Source organism: Rutidosis leptorrhynchoides, chromosome 8 (genome assembly GCF_046630445.1).
Source record: "Rutidosis leptorrhynchoides isolate AG116_Rl617_1_P2 chromosome 8, CSIRO_AGI_Rlap_v1, whole genome shotgun sequence".
NCBI lineage: Eukaryota > Viridiplantae > Streptophyta > Magnoliopsida > Asterales > Asteraceae > Rutidosis > Rutidosis leptorrhynchoides.
The window spans coordinates 277542499-277555509 of NC_092340.1; positions in this window are offsets into that span (position 1 = coordinate 277542499).

The window sequence follows — 13011 nt, forward strand, 5'->3', positions numbered from 1 at the left end:
AGTTTAAAATAGGAATGTTCTGAAGCAGTGTTGGGAACTGATGCATGAATTAGTATAATATAATGAAACTTGATCAACTTCATTATATTACAGTAAGTCATGTTAAGTTTCTAATGAAATGTGATGATTCACAGTACCATCATCATGTGCCATGTTACACGGCTCTTACATTCTATCCAATTCTCAAACATAATAGGAACATGTCATCCTGACAGTTCTATCTTTTTCGGGGTATTCTGGTAATTTGACAAATCAAAATTGTTCTATTACCATTTCTTTCTTAGAGCATTAGCTATACTCATTTCGAATCTCATATCTACAAATTCCGGACCATTACTCGCTTGACTCGAAGTCGGGAAGAGAAAATGAAAGTATGAAGCTTTGAAAAATAATGAAGAATACAAAGGCCGAAAATCACCCAGGATTTACAAACCGTGTATATCAATACGTATTGCAACGTAAAGACACGGGAGAATAAAAAACATTATAATTCCGAGGAAAGGATAGAAGTAAATAGATTCTTCTGGCGATAAATGAAAGAGAAGAATGAAAGATATGAAAGTTAGAAGTATAACAAGAATTAGAACGGGATGGAGCATTTAAAAGAATACTTTAAGGTATGAGTTGAAGGAGAAAGGATAGAAGATGTGAGTTGTGGAAATAAGGAAGAGAAGGAAGTGGATTTATAGCAAAATATTCGACAAAGAAATCGAAACAGATTGCCGCACTAAATCAAAGAAGATCTTGATCGCCAAAGAACCAAATCTTATTACGTAAGATATTCCATAAATTCCGGAAATCAATTCTAATCACGTTATCGGTTAAAACAATTCCATATTCACCCATTTCATTCTTTTGTGATAGCTTCACTCGTGCGCTTCACATGATCGAACCGTTTTATCCGTATCTTCCAATAATGATAAAACTCTATTATTACCTCATATTCGTCATGAAAACATTCCTATTGTTAATTATGACAACCTCTACCAAATTTCAGGACGAAATTTATTTAACGGGTAGGTAATGTAACGACACGGATTTTTCCGCTCGTTTTACACTTATAAGATTAATATTTACATAATTTAAACCTTACCAACATGATAAGCAATCCAAATTGTTGAAACTTATGTTTTGAAAAGAGTTTTACACAACGTTTGACTGTCTAGTTTGACCGATGATATCACGAACTATATAACATATGATAATTATACGTTTGTGTATATATATGTATATATACATATTTAACATGATCTAAGGATGTTTTAATATCTCATTTTGTATTAATAACAATAAGTTATAAGTATATTTTGAAACTACTAACTTAAGTTTTCAAAACGATAACCATACGTAACGTTATTTGACATAAATACTTATGACCTATAATGTTTATACATATATCGTATAAGTAATGTATTTAATCACTTTTTAAGGACTTAAATACATAAAACAATATAAGTGTATTCACAAAAGATAGCTATATTTGAATTCTCATTCCATTTTTCACAAGATTTCTATACGTATATCTAGAGTATATGTACTCGTATCATACCTAGCTTCTATACGTATTTACTATTGGTATATACACATCAAATCACCACCAACCAGCCCTTGTTCATGCCCTATGTATAAGGTAACTACTTTTGTTATCTAGTATGACAATTTCACATGATTAAAAGATCTTTTCACAAAATTACAAACTTATACACCTTTTACACCACCATTTATACTCCATCCATTTTCAATTTTTGATTCATTTTTACCTCAAACCTCTAGCTAAAAACACACACACTTTTAAGAGCCTTAAACTCCATAACCATTCAGCTAATATCCATGAAGATCTAGCCATAAAAACATCACTTAAACACCATAAGAAAAACCTTACAAAAACACTTCAAGAATCCTTCCCAAGAACACAAGTTTACTTCCAATCTTTCATCCAATTCCATCACCCTTTTGGTTCTAGGTTTTTACTCCTCTTTTACAGCAACCTTGTCCAAGTAACTTGAGGTAGTAACCTTGTTCATAATTCTATTTGATTCATATATATATAGCTATCTTATTTTGTGGTATAAAATTTTAACAACAAGAACATAGTTTGAATGTTTTCAAACTTGTTTGCAAACTAAATAGATCCTTCTAACTTAACTTTTAAAATACTTCAAGACCTGTAATATAACTTAAATATATGCTAATTTAACAAGGTATAACTTGGTTTTTCAAAGAACACCTTAAAAACTGTTTTTACGACGTCGGAGTGCAACCGGGGGCTGTTTTGGGTTGGATAATTAAAAACCATCTTAAACTTTGAATTGGAGGTTTATATTCTGGAAAAATGATATTTCTTATGAATATGTTAACACATAAAAATTTCATGATTTAATTCAAAGTATAAGTATTTTTAGAAAAATGGTCATTAAATGATATTTTTGTAACAAAAATGATTAACTTCATAAGTTTCACTAAAATTTGACCTATGACCTGTGATTTCGAATACAAACTAAGGTATTTATAGTTCATAGTCTTATAGAGGAACTCGATCCAAGGAGATGGCAAGTTGAATCAACGTAAACGGAGTTGTAACGAAGAAACTATGACCAAAACGAGATCGGATATCTAAGACTAGTTTAGCTACGAAAATAATTGGAGAAAATTAAATAAATCACATCTTTCTAAAATAACATGATATTTTATATATATGTACTCATAATTTAATTTTATATGGTTCAGGATCACCCGTAAACAATACGAGAAGATTAATCATAAGATCCCATGATTGTACGCAACACGTCATTTGACAACACCGGTACTTTATGTACGTAACACGTCATTTGACAACACCGGTACCGTGGGTCAAGATTAATCTCGACCAATACATATACGATAGGGGTTTTATTTATTTCGTTGGGGGTTTATTAAACACCTAAAAATGAACCATTAAAATTGAATTACTAACATCGGACTGCTAACTACGGACTAAGGAATTATTAAAAGTATTAAAAGTATTATAAGTATATATATGTGACGATTGTTTAAAAAGAAAAGGTATTGATATATTATATATGGATAGGTTCGTGATATCAATCGGAGACCAAGTCGAAATTATATATCTTCAAGGCAAAAGTGAGTATATAGTCCCACTTTTAAACTCTAAATATTTTGGGATGAGAATACATGTATTTTATGTTTTACGATATGGACACAAGTAACTGAAAAATATATTCTACGTTGAGTTGTACCACTGGCATACTTCCCTGTAGCTTGGTAACTACTATTTACAGCGGTATTGTAAACGCGAATCCTGTTGATAGATCTATCGGGCCTGACAACCCCAACCGGACTGGACGACCAGTATTCAACGGTTGCACAGTACTTCGTTTCGTGACTACACTTGGTACGGTGTAGTAAGATTTCATAATAAAGGGAATATGCGACGTGATTAAATGTTAAGTATGGTTACCAAGTGCTCAACCACTTAGAATATTTTTATTAAAATGTTTACATATGAAATCTTGTGGTCTATATTTATATCGCTGCCGGTATTAAACCTATATCTCACCAACTTTATGTTGACATTTTAAAGCATGTTATTCTCAGGTATGAATTAAGTCTTCCGCTGTGCATTAGCTCATACTAAGGATACTACTCGGGACCATTTAAGCCATGATTCAAAAACGTTGCATTCGAGTCATTGAAGTTCACTAGAGACTATTAATAAGTAAATGGTGGTTTAGGACATTTGGATATTATGAAATATTAGGCGATCATGTCAACAATCGATGTAATATTAGATTGTTTTTTTTTAGAATAAATGCAACGTTTGTAAAATGTTTCATATAGAGGTCAAGTACCTCGCGATGTAATCATATGTTATTGTATTCGTCCCTATGGATTGGGTCGGGTCGTCTCAAGAAACCTTTGTTACTTACAGTAGGTTATATTTCTAATACAAGGTAATAATCATATTCAAACTTTAATTCAATTTCTATAACTATAACAATCTTATTTCGAGTGGAAATCTTACTTGAAATTGTTTTCGTGTCATGATTCTGCTTCAAGAACTTTCAAGCCATCCAAGGATCCTTTGAAGCTAGATCCATTTTTCTCATTTCCAGTAGGTTTATCCAAGGAACTTGAGGTGGTAATGATGTTCATAACATCATTCGATTCATACATAAGAAGCTGTCTTATTCAACGTTATAAACTTGTAATCACTAGAACATAGTTTAGTTAATTCTAAACTTGTTCGCAAATAAAGTTAATCCTTCTAACTAGACTTTTAAAATCAACTAAACACATGTTATATATCTATATGATATGCTAACTTAATGATTTAAAACCCGAAAACACGATAAACACCATAAAACTGGATATACGCCGTCGTAGTAAAACCGAGGGCTGTTTTGGTTGGGATAATTAAAAGCTAAGAAGAACTTTGATTTAAAAGCTATACTTCTGGAAAAATGATTTCTCTTATGAACATGAAACTATATCCAAAAATCATGGTTAAACTCAAAGTGAAAGTATGTTTTTCAAAATGGTCATCAAGATGTCGTTCTTTCGACGGAAATGACTACCTCTTTCAAAAACGACTTGTAACTTGTATTTCCGACTATAAACTTATACGTTTTCTGTTTAGATTCATAAATTTAAGTTCAATACGAAACCGTGGCCACTGGAATCACTCAAAACGGATTAGAAACGAAAAAATGGCGAGTAAAACAAGATTGATAAAAACTACTCATTTTACCTACGTGAAAGTTAGTAATAAATCTATTCCAATCATAACCTAATCAACTTATATTGTATATTATGTAATCTTGAGATACCATAGACACGTATACAATGTTTCGACCTATCATGTCGACCCATCTATATATATATTTCGGAACAACCATAGACACTCTATATGTGAATGTTGGAGTTAGCTATATAGGGTTGAGGTTGATTCCAAAATATATATATAGTTTGAGTTGTGATTAATACTGAGATACGTATACACTGGGTCATGGATTGATTCAAGATAATATTTATTGATTTATTTATGTACATCTAACTGTGGACAACTAGTTGTAGGTTACTAACGAGGACAGCTTACTTAATAAACTTAAAACATCAAAATGTATTAAAAGTATTGTTAATATATTTTGAACATACTTTTATATATATGTATATATTGTTATAGGTTCGTGAATCAACCAGGGGCCAAGTCCTACTTCCCGACGAAGTAAAAATCTGTGAAAGTGAGTTATAGTCCCACTTTTAAAATCTAATATTTTTGGGATGAGAATACATGCAGGTTTTATAAATGATTTACAAAATAGACACAAGTACGTGAAACTACATTCTATGGTTGAATTATCGAAATCGAATATGCCCCTTTTTATTAAGTCTGGTAATCTAAGAATTAGGGAACAGACACCCTAATTGACGCGAATCCTAAAGATAGATCTATTGGGCCTAACAAACTCCATTCAAAGTACCGGATGCTTTAGTACTTCAAAATTTATATCATATCCGAAGGGTGTCCCGAAATGATGGGGATATTCTTATATATGCATATTGTTAATGTCGGTTACCAGGTGTTCACCATATGAATGATTTTTATCTCTATGTATGGGATGTGTATTGAAATATGAAATTTGTGGTCTATTGTTACGATTTGATATATATAGGTTAAACCTATAACTCACCAACATTTTTTGTTGACGTTTAAAGTATGTTTATTCTCAGGTGAATACTAAGAGCTTCCGCTGTTGCATACTAAAATAAGGACAAGATTTGGAGTCCATGTTTGTATGATATTGTGTAAAAACTGCATTCAAGAAACTGATTTCGATGTAACATATTTGTATTGTAAACCATTATGTAATGGTCGTGTGTAAACAGGATATTTTAGATTATCATTATTAGATAATCTACGTAAAGCTTTTTAAACCTTTATTTATGAAATAAAGGTTATGGTTTGTTTTAAAAATGAATGCAGTCTTTGAAAAAACGTCTCATATAGAGGTCAAAACCTCACAACGAAATCAATTAATATGGAATGTTTTTAATCAATAAGAACGGGACATTTCAGTTGGTATCCGAGTGTTGGTTTTAGGGAACCAGAAAATTTGCATTAGTGTGTCTTATTGAGTTTGTTAGGATGCATTAGTGAGTCTGGACTTCGACCGTGTTTTCTTTAAAAATGATTGCTTAACATTTTTGTTGGAAACTATATATTATTAACATGTATATATTATGTGATATATTAATCTCTTAACATGTTTGATATTGTGTGATAGATGTCTACCTCTAGCACAAATCCCATTGACTCACCTAATAATAACGAAGAGTCGAATATATATTGGACTGATTCACAAGTTCCCGAAGAGGAACCGGAAGAAGAATCAGAACCGGAAGAAGAATCAGAACTGGAAGAGGAGGAACCGGAGGAGGAAATAGAACCGGTGGGGGAAATAATAAAATGGTTAAGTAAAAGAAAATCCTCAACCAACCGACCAAGGTTAATTATGGTCAATGGTGTTTCCGCCAAGGAAGCAAAATATTGGGAGGATTACCAATTCTCTAATGAATCGGATTCCGACGAGAATTCCGATGATGTTATAGAAATTACCCCAACTGAATTTAAAAAGGCAAAAGAAAATAATAAGGGAAAGGGCATAAAAATAGAGAAATCTAATTCCAACCCCGATGAACTTTATATGTATCGTCAACCCCCGAAGTCCTTAAGTTGTAACAATGACCCGGGAACCTCTAAACCACCAGGTTTTTCTAAACCGTTGTGGAAAACGACAGCTAGTATTAGGGGAACATCATATATCCCTAGAAACTTGGAAAAACGAACCAAAATCGAAGAAGAAGAAACGAGCGAGTTGGAATAAGATAGTTGTATTAGTGTGGTGTAATATATGTAATATAGTGTGCTTATGCTTTATGATATATGTAAAAATTGCTTGTATTAATAAGTATCTTTTATGAATCTAACTCTTGTCTATTTTACAGTATAAAAACACAAAATGGATAGACAACCTAATATTTTAGAAGACTTACCCGGAGACATGATTGATGAAATCTTGTCTAGAGTCGGTCAGAATTCCTCGGCACAACTATTTATGGCAAAATCAGTTTGTAAGACATTCGAAGAACGTTCCAAGAATGCCTTGGTTTATAAGAGACTTTCGTTTGAAAGATGGGGGATATCACATTGGGAAACCCATAAGTTATGATGTGTTTACTTTGACGCATATATTGCGGGGAACCCAAGTGCTATTTTACGCAACGGGTTAAGAAATTATTTTGACTCAATGTATCTGAACATAGGACTTCATGATTTAGAAAAAGCGGCTAACATGCAACATAAAGAAGCATGTTATGCTTACGGGTTAGTAATGTTCGCTTCTCACCAAAGTGAGAACAAGAACGTCGGCCTACAACTATTAAACAAAACATTTCCACAAGTAACGGACTCAGTAGTTGGGGTGAGAAACAAGGTTTTTAGATTGTTACGGGACTGTTGGACATTACGTAACCCTCGTCCCTTTGACGACGTTACAACACGCTGTCTTATCAACGGCCATAACGGTTATGTTCCACAAGACCAAGGATGGGAAATAGTCCTAGTAAAACCAGAATGCATGACTTGTTTCTGGACGTATGAATTACATGTCTTTATTGCCTTTACTGAACGACTTGTATACTAGCTAGAATTATCTTCACAACTATCGTGTATCAAAGTTATTGTGTGCTATATTTCATGCTATATGTAAAATAAGCGGTATTGTAAGTTTGTAAAATATTGTGTAAAAGTTTGAACGCGAAATATTATTATAATCAATTTTTCATATAGAATTGTAGTAGTTGAATTGTATATTAGCTACTAAGTATGAACTTAACGGGTAGGTACTACCCGAATTTAAACTTATAAAATGCTAATATGAATAAAAAGCTTTTATAAATGAGTTCATATTATGCTACGAGATACTATTGACTACTCTTAATATTCTGTATGATTAACTTGTTTCATTTGACTATTTGAAGGAAATGGCACCGACTACTCGACACTCCTTGAATATGAGTGAAGAGGAATTTCATGCCTTTCTTGCTTCAAACATAGCCGCAGTACAGGCTGCGCTACATACCAACAATAACCTTGGATCTAGCAGTACAGGAAATCGTGTAGGATGCACCTACAAAGAATTCACTGCGTGCAAACCTTTGGAATTTGATGGAACCGAAGGACTCGGATTGAAACGGTGGACCGAGAAGGTCGAATCGGTGTTTGCCATAAGTAAGTGTACTGAAGAGGACAAAGTGAAGTACGCTACGCATACCTTCACAGGTTCTGCGTTAACATGGTGGAATACCTATCTAGAGCAAGTGGGTCAAGATGATGCGTACGCACTACCGTGGTCAGCATTCAAGCACTTGAGATACCATAGACACGTATACAATGTTTCGACCTATCATGTCGACCCATCTATATATATATTTCGGAACAACCATAGACACTCTATATGTGAATGTTGGAGTTAGCTATATAGGGTTGAGGTTGATTCCAAAATATATATATAGTTTGAGTTATGATCAATACTGAGATACGTATACACTGGGTCATGGATTGATTCAAGATAATATTTATCGATTTATTTCTGTACATCTAACTGTGGACAACTAGTTGTAGGTTACTAACGAGGACAGCTGACTTAATAAACTTAAAACATCAAAATGTATTAAAAGTATTGTAAATATATTTTGAACATACTTTGATATATATGTATATATTGTTATAGGTTCGTGAATCAACCAGTGGCCAAGTCCTACTTCCCAACGAAGTAAAAATCTGTGAAAGTGAGTTATAGTCCCACTTTTAAAATCTAATATTTTTGGGATGAGAATACATGCAGGTTTTATAAATGATTTACAAAATAGACACAAGTACGTGAAACTACATTCTATGGTTGAATTATCGAAATCGAATATGCCCCTTTTTATTAAGTCTAGTAATCTAAGAATTAGGGAACAGACACCCTAATTGACGCGAATCCTAAAGATAGATCTATTGGGCCTAACAAACCCCATCCAAAGTACCGGATGCTTTAGTACTTCGAAATTTATATCATATCCGAAGGGTTTCCCGGAATGATGGGGATATTCTTATATATGCATCTTGTTAATGTCGGTTACCAGGTGTTCACCATATGAATTATTTTTATCTCTATGTATGGGATGTGTATTGAAATATGAAATCTTGTGGTCTATTGTTACGATTTGATATATATAGGTTAAACCTATAACTCACCAACATTTTTTGTTGACGTTTAAAGCATGTTTATTCTCAGGTGAATACTAAGAGCTTCCGCTGTTGCATACTAAAATAAGGACAAGATTTGGAGTCCATGTTTGTATGATATTGTGTAAAAACTGCATTCAAGAAACTGATTTCGATGTAACATATTTATATTGTAAACCATTATGTAATGGTCGTGTGTAAACAGGATATTTTAGATTATCATTATTTGATAATCTACGTAAAGCTTTTTAAACCTTTATTTATGAAATAAAGGTTATGGTTTGTTTTAAAAATGAATGCAGTCTTTGAAAAAATGTCTCATATAGAGGTCAAAACCTCGCAACGAAATCAATTAATATGGAACGTTTTTAATCAATAAGAACGGGACATTTCATCTAGTTTCTCGACCCATTTATTTCCATGATGGCCAACGGTGCGTTCTAAAATTCTCATGAGTACTCTGTTGGTGACCTTTGCTTGTCCGCTAGTATGCGGATGATACGCAGTGGACATTTTTGGGTAACTCCGTCTTGTTGCATCACCTTCATAAATTGGGTATTGTAGAAGTGTGTGCCTCTAACACTTATTATAGCACGGGGAGCTCTAAATCGGCAGAAGAGTCTCTTCAGGAAGTTAGTGACGACCTTGGCATCATTTGTTGGAAATGTTTGGCCTTCGACCCATCTGGAGACGTAATCTACTGCTACGAGGACATATTCTTTCCCATTAGACTTTGGATTGGTCCCATGAAGTCTAATCCCCATATATCAAAGATCTCGCAAGCTTGGATATTAGTCCGAGGCATCTCATTCTTCATAGAGATAATACCTTGTCTTTGGCATGCATCACAACGCTTTACAAGCTCTTGCGCATCTCGGAATATAGACGTCCAATAAAATCTTGATTCGTAGACTTTTCTTGCAGTTAAGTTTGCTCCATGATGACTGTCACGACCATACTTTTTTCGTTATCTTTTACCGTTTATTGTTTTATGTTCGTTAATTGTTATTCGTGCCACATCATTTCTATGATCTATATTATTATTTTAGTAATAATATATTAATTATTATGTGTTATATGAAAATTTGTATCCGGCGAATCTTTTCGGTTTTCAAACCAACGGTCAGACTTTTGAGAATTTCGAATCCCTATTATTTTAAATATGATATATTTATATCATATGTATATATATAGTGTTTATCTATATTCGTTTGCGTTATCTCTCCGAAGAATTAATCGCGTAGCGGTGTTTTCGCATTTCGGGTTTCGTTCGAGCGTTCGGGCCAAAAGTAAATTACCATTTAACAAAATTGGGCTAATGGGGCCCACCCCCATGCAATTCTCAGCCGAACACTCCAAGGGAGGGAGTGTTTAGCCCTTGTTTTTCCATTTTTGATTTTTACATTTCATTTTAACACATTTCCAAAAAACCTAATTTTTCTCTCTAACTTTTCTCCTCCATTTTCCTCCTTTTTGAGCCGTCACCCACCACAATCATCATAATCATCATCATATTCATCAATCAAGAACTCATTTCAAGGAGCTTTCATCATTTCCGGATTCACCGCATCATCCTCTATGCGTCTATACTAATCAATTCTTGATTAGGGTATAAACTCTAACCCTAACTTTTTCACTTTTATTCATTTTTTTACTGTTTTTGATGTTATTATGATTGTATAGTACTTGTGTATTGTTGTATTGATGATTGTATGGGTAGAAATGCTCGCTTATGTATGTTTTCGGTTTGATTAAATTGGGGCAGCGGATTTTTTGATGAAATCAGTAAAATTTACTTGTGTTTTGATAAAATAAAGTGTATAGATGAGTTCCTCTCATCAAGACAATAATTTTAGGCTTTGGATTCATGTTATTTCGAGTCTCGGATCAAAAGTTATGCTTGATTTAGTGTTTTAATGAGATTAAAATGTAAAAACGAATGTAATCAGTTGAGGTCCTACTTTGTGACCATTTTTTGAGGCTCTAAGGTGTACTTGTGGGTTAGGATTGATGATTGGATGAACATTCATGTTCGGGTCATCGAAATCCGAGCCACGGATCATCCGGAATGGCTAAAACAAGATTTTAAGCGGATTAATGTTCTTAGTTGGTTCATGGCTGTAGGTCACGACTTGGGAATTGACTTTAGGGTGTTCTTGAGTACACTAAGGTGTCGGGTGGTTTGGTTAGGCGAGGATATATATAAAATTCATCGAAAATCGACACCCGGGGCTAATGTTATGACCCGGCGAACGTTTAATTAAACTTATGGTTCTAAAATTTGAACTTATGATATAAATAATGATTTTTATTATTATTAAATTACTTATGATATAAAATTAATTATTTTTAATCAAGACTTATGATATATTTATTATATCATTTATTAATTACATTATGATTTAATTATACTTTTAATTAAACTTATGATTAATAATACTTTTATTACTAATGAAAAATACTTATGATAAGTATTAAACTTATGTTATGAGATTATTACATTAAGACTTATAATAAAGATTAATTAATTATTTAATTATTATAAGGCTTAATTATTATTTAATTATAATTTAATTATTAAATACTTATGGTTTAATAATTATAATTAAATACTTTGTATATGATTAATAATGCATTATTAATTAATAATACTTATGATATGATTAAAAATTTATTATTAATTAATAATACTTATGTTATGATTAATATTTAATTAATTAATAAAATATTTATGTTATATTAATTATATCATTTAAACTTATGTTAACTTTATAATTCAATTTAATGTAATTAAACTTATGATATGACATGATTATACATATATGACTTTAAATAATATTATAACTTATATTATTAATATATAATATACACTTTAAAATTCAAGGTTGACTAAGTTTGACCAAGGTTGACTTTTGAGTTGACTTTTGGTTGACTTTGACTTTCAGTTGACTTTTGTTGACTTTCTAATTAAGGAAACTTTCCTAAGTTAAAAACTTTTCAAAAAAAGTAACTTTCTAAATATGGAAACTTTCTAAATATAGAAACTTTCAAAAATAGAAACTTTCCTAAAATAGAAACTTTCCAAAAATGGAAACTTTCCAAAAATGGAAACTTTCCAAAAATGAAAACCTGCTAAAACTAGAAACTTTCTAAAAATAGAAAGTAGTGTTTAACGTTGTCCTGATCATACCGAAACATACCGAGTGTTGTTCTATGTTTACTTGCAACAAGTACTATAGCGATCATACTAAGACTTGACCTAGGTTAGTTATTTATATCGACTTGCTTTGTTTATAGGTCGGCGTTGTGATCATTCTTGATCACCTTATCTTTTGCTGCTCATGTTTCTGTGTTATCACTTCATTTACATTAAGGTGAGTTATAGTCCCGTTTTTCATATTGTTTAAAGTATTTTTGGGATGTGATTACATGCATTTTCTTTTACGTTTAGACACAAATGGAAATTAAATTTAAATTATTCATTATGAGTTGAACGAAAATATTCCCTAGTCTGGTAACTGTAATCACTGGTTTCTACTGGTGAACGCGAATCCTATGGATAGATCTATCGGGCTTGACAGCCCCATTTCGAGCTAGTCGCGCTAGTAATTTATAATCAGAATGTATTAGTACTTTGTTATATTTGAAGATACACCTGTTCAGTGTATATTGTGTTTGGTAAGGGTATGGAAATGGTTAAGTGGTTACCAGGTGACTCA